Consider the following 5,378-nt stretch of genomic DNA (forward strand, 5'->3'; position numbering starts at 1 on the left):
AGGGTGGGCAGGGCAGGAAAGGGGCAGGCTCTTCCTCTCTGCCTCTCTCCCTCAGCTTCCTTTGATTTCTTTTTTTATACCTGACCCCCTCGCCTGAAGAAGTTTGTTTTTAAGCACACGAAAGCTTATGTTCGGAATCAAACTTGGTTGGTCTTAAAGGTGCCACTTGACTCCTGCTTTCTTCTTCTCAGAGAGAGGGCCTTGGTAAGCTTCCGAGGAGGAGGGTAGGGTGGTGCTTTGCCCTCTGCTGCAGCTGAGAACCTCTGAGAACCCACTGGCTGCTTTCACCTTAAGGGCGAGAGCAGCCTGGGGGGGGGAGGGGCGTTTCCTCCAAGCCCGGCTTTCCTAGCGAGAGAAGCTGGGCTCAGTCGGAGGAAGAGAGCAGATGCCAACATGCGCTCCCGCAGCTCTCTGCTTCTTCAGGAAGCGTCAAGCAGCGGGGAGGGGGCGCTACACGCGAGCTCTCAGCCTGCCGGCGCCCTTTGCAGAAGAGGAGGGTCAGGCTGAGAGTCACAGCCGTGAAGTGTCTTTGGGTGCGGGGAGGCGGGGCGGCAGGAAGTTAGTGGAAGGTGGCGGCAGCCGCAGGAAGCATCTTCGGGTCCTGGGAGGGAGGTGGGGGGCAGCGGGGAGGCGGCGGCAGCCACGGGGAGGCAGCGGCCGCCGCAAGAAGCGTCTTCAAGTGCGGGGAGGGAGGCGCAGGGATGTGGCAGTGTGCGCCGGAAGTCCGCGGGCGCAGGGAGAGCGAGCGCCTCATAGCGCCCCTAGGCCAAGTGGCACCCGAGGCGGCCACCTACTTGGCCTACTCCCACGCACCGGCCCTGCCTAATGTGCAAAGGAGCTCCTGCTAGAATTCCAGCCCTGGTTGTTGTTCTTAGATCCAGCTGGGTAGCCATGTTGCTCTGAAGCACTAGAACAGAGGGAGGGACAGCGGCTCAGTGGTAGAGCATCTGCTTGGTAAGCGGAAGGTCCCAGGTTCAATCCCTGGCATCTCCGACTAAAAAGGGTCCAGGCAAATAGGTGTGAACAACCTCAGCTAGAGACCCTGGAGAGCCATGAATGGGGCTGTGGCTCAGTGGTAGAGCATCTGCTTGGTAAGCAGAAGGACCCAGGTTCAATCCCTGGCATCTCCAACTAAAAAGGGTCCAGGCAAATAGGCGTGAAAAACCTCAGCTTGAGACCCTGGAGAAAGAGCCGCTGCCAGTCTGAGTAGACAATACGGACTTTGATAGACTGAGGATCTGATTCAGTAGAAGGCAGCTTCATATGTCCATGTTCATATGCCCTATGTCCATATGAGAGTCCAGTGATACCTTTAAGACCAACAAATTTTTATTCAGGATGAAAGCTTTTGTGTGCAGGCACACTTCATCAGGCACTGTTCTACTGTTGTTGTTGATATTCTTTCTCTGACAGTTGTCATCAATCAAAAGAGGCCATGGCTCAGTGGCAGAGCATCTGCGTTGCATGCAGAAGGTCCCAGGTTTAATCCACGGCACTTCCAGTTTAAAGACTCAGGCAGTTGGTGATGTGAAGTCTGGAAAACCCGGCTAAAACCAATAAAATGAATTTTAACAGGGATAAATGTAAAGTTCTGCATTTAGGTAGGAAAAATCCAATGCATGGTTATAGGATGGGGAGACTTGTCTTAGCAGTAGTATGTGCGGAAAGGATCTAGGGGTCTTAGAGGACCATACGCTGAACATGAGTCAACAGTGTGATGCGGTGACTAAAAAGGCAAATGCAATTTTGGGCTGTATCAACAGAAGTATAGCGTCCAGATCACATGAAGTGATGGTATCGCTTTACTCTGCTCTGGTAAGACCTCACCTGGAGTATTGTGTTCAGTTTTGGGCACCACTTTTTAAGAAGGATATAGACAAGCTGGAACAAGTCCAGAGGAGGGCAACGAAGATGGTGAGGGTCTGGAGACCAAGTCCTATGAAGAAAGTTTGAAGGAGCTGGGCATGTTTAGCCTGGAGAGGAGGTGGCTGAGAGGTGATACGATTACCATCAAGTACTTGAAGGACTGTCATATAGAGGATGATGTGGAATTGTTTTCTGTGGCCCCAGAAGATAGGACCAGAACCAATGGGTTGAAATTAAATCAGAAGAGTTTCCAGCTCAACACAAGGAAGAACTTCCTGACAGAGCGGTTCCTCAGTGGAACAGGCTTCCTCGGGAGGTGGTGGGCTCTCCTTCCATGGAGGTTTTTAAACAGAGGCTGGATGGCCATCTGACAGCAATGAAGATCCTATTAATTTAGGGGGAGGTATCTGTGAGTTTCCTGTGTTGAGCAAGGGGTTGGACTAGATGACTCTGGAGTCCCCTTCCAATTCTGTGATTCAGTCTGACACCCTGAGAGTAGCTGCCAGTCTGAGAAGACGATACTGCTTTGATGGACTGATGCTCTGATTCAGGATAAGGTAGCTTCAGGTGTGTTCACCTCAGGTAAAATCAGCCCTTTTCCTTTTGTGAGGCTGATACCACAGGCATGTGCTACTTTAGCATGCCAAGTAGCTGAAGCACATGAGTAAGAAGTGTGCAGACGCTCTCGGTTCAACAACTGTATTCTACAAGGCACAGACTCAGCATATCTGCAAGAGAGGTCTAGGTACAGTTAGCAAAATAAACAGAAGAAAAGTTGTGACATGGTACTCCCAACCCATGGCATATCTGGTCTTTGTTAGTTACATGATCCCCCCACCCCACCTGCTTCTCCAAGCTCAACTGCAAATCATCTTTCGGTACCATTCTCCTCTGTTGTCCTTCACTGCAAACGTGCAGGAGTGACCATCAAAAGACCAACCAACAGCTGACCTCAACAAAGGAACAGCTAAGAACATAAGAGAAGTCATGTTAAATCAGGCTAATGGCCTATCCAGTCCAACACTCTGTGTCACATAAGAACATAAGAGAAGCCATGTGGGATCAGGCCAATGGCCCATCCAGTCCGACACTCTGGGTCACATAAGAACATAAGAGAAGCCATGTTGGATCAGGCCAATGACCTATCCAATCCGACACTCTGTGTCACATAAGAACATAAGAGAAGCCATGTTGGGTCAGGCCAATGACCTATCCAATCCAACACTCTGTGTCACATAAGAACATAAGAGAAGCCATGTTGGATCAGGCCAATGGCCCATCCAATCCAACACTCTGTGTCACATAAGAACATAAGAGAAGCCATGTTGGATCAGGCCAATGGCCCATCCAATCCAACACTCTGTGTCACATAAGAACATAAGAGAAGCCATGTTGGGTCAGGCCAATGGCCCATCCAATCCAACACTCTGTGTCACATAAGAACATAAGAGAAGCCATGTTGGATCAGGCCAATGACCTATCCAATCCAACACTCTGTGTCACATAAGAACATAAGAGAAGCCATGTTGGGTCAGGCCAATGGCCCATCCAGTTCAACACTCTGTTTCACATAAGAACATAAGAGAAGCCATGTTGGATCAGGCCAATGGCCCATCCAGTCCAACACTCTGTGTCACATAAGAACATAAGAGAAGCCATGTTGAATCAGGCCAATGGCCCATCCAATCCAACTCTCTGTGTCACATAAGAACATAAGAGAAGCCATGTTGGATCAGGCCAATGGCCCATCCAGTTCAATACTCTGTGTCACATAAGAACATAAGAGAAGCCATGTTGGATCAGGCCAATGGCCCATCCAGTCCAACGCTCTGTGTCACATAAGAACATAAGAGAAGCCATGTTGAATCAGGCCAATGGCCCATCCAGTCCAACACTCTGTGTCACACAGCGGCCAAAAAATCAGTTGCCGTCAGGAGGTCCACCAGCGGGGCCAGAACTGCAGGAGCCCCCCACTGTTGCCCCCCAAGCACTAAGAAGACAGAGCATCACTGCCCCAGACAGAGTGTTCCATCTATACCTTGTGGCTAATAGCCACTCATGGACCTCTGCTCCAGATGTTTATCCGAAAGGTATTCTCCTCCAGCGTGTGCTAGCCCATCTACTAAGATTTTGTTCCAAGTGTTCTTTCCAACAGCCATGAGACTGATAGTAAACAGGGACTAACTCTTTTCCAGGGTTGTGGTGTGCCTCTGAAATACTGAAGTACTGTGATCTGAACTCTCTGCTCATGACCTGAGTTCGATCCCAGCGGAAGCTGGTTCAGGTAGCGGGCCCAGGGTTGACTCAGCCTTCCATCCTTCTGAGCTCAGTCAACTGAGTCCCCAGTTTGCTGGGGGGAAAGTGTAGATGACTGGGGAAGGCAGTGGCAAGCCTGTGAAAAGTGTGCCATGAAAAACGTTGTGAAAGCAACGTCACCCCAGAGTCGGAAATGACTGGTGCTTGCACAGGGGACTTTTCCTTTAAGAGCTCCATGGCCCAGAGTGGTAAAGCTGCAGTACTGCAGTCGGAGCCCTCTGCTCACGACCTGAGTTCGATCTCAGCAAAAGCTGGTTCAGGTAGCCGGCTCCAGGTTGACTCAGCCTTCCATCCTTCCGAGGTTGGTCCAATGAGTCCCCAGCTTGCTGGGGGGGAAGAGTAGATGACTGGGAAAGGCAACGGCAAGCCACCCCGTAAAAAGTCTGCCCTGAAAACATTGTGAAAGCAACAGTCGGAAACGACTGGCACTTGCACAGGGGACCTTTCCTTTCCTCTTCCTGTATCAGTGGGAATGTGTTCATGCAAACAGACACATGCATTTGCGAAGCATTCTGGGAATTGTGAGCCAATTCCTGGTGAGCATCTTTGACTGCTGAACAGGTATGCTGTCTAAAAAAAAAGGGGGGGGGGAAACCCTTCAGGCTAAGGACTAGGCCGCTCCAGGCAATGACGTCTTTCTGGGTTTTTTGTTTCTTTCTGCTTCCAGCTACGTTTTTCTTGTGCCTGGGGTCTAACTCGAGGTTTCTGATGGAAAGTATTTTCCATGATTGTTTTTGGCTGAATCATTTCCACAGTTGTCAGAGCCCCCCTGGCCAGGGAGTTAGGGTTGCCAACTCCAGGTTGGGAAACTCCTGGAGATTTGGGGATGGAGTCTGGGAAGGACAGGGACCCCAGTGGGGGACAAGGCCATAGAGTCCAGCCCCCCTCCCAGCATCCATTTCCTACAGGGGGACTGATCTCTTGTGGTCTGGAAAGGAGCTGGAATTCCGGGGGATCCCCAGGTCCCACCTGGAGGCAGGCATCTCTATACGAGGCTATGGTTTCTCATTAGGGTTGCCAATCCCCGGGGGGGGGGGTTTGGAGGCCCTCCCCCGCTTCAGGGTTGGCAGAAAGCAGAGGGGGAAGAGGGAAATGTCTGCTGGGAACTCCGTTATTCCCTATGGAGATCCCCATAGAAAATAATGGAGAATTGATCGGTGGGTATCTGGGGCTCTGGGGAGGGAGGCTCTGTTTTG

General features: G+C 50.9%; 1 non-coding gene across 1 annotated transcript; it reads left to right on the forward strand.

Annotated features, from left to right (window-relative positions):
* The first annotated feature begins 1,058 nt into the window (after positions 1-1,058).
* TRNAT-GGU (transfer RNA threonine (anticodon GGU)) lies at positions 1,059-1,130 on the forward strand. The gene has a single exon. It is a non-coding gene; the product is annotated as a tRNA-Thr (tRNA).
* Positions 1,131-5,378: the final 4,248 nt, after the last annotated feature.

This window comes from Heteronotia binoei, chromosome 12 (genome assembly GCF_032191835.1).
Source record: "Heteronotia binoei isolate CCM8104 ecotype False Entrance Well chromosome 12, APGP_CSIRO_Hbin_v1, whole genome shotgun sequence".
Taxonomy (NCBI): Eukaryota; Metazoa; Chordata; class Lepidosauria; order Squamata; family Gekkonidae; genus Heteronotia; species Heteronotia binoei.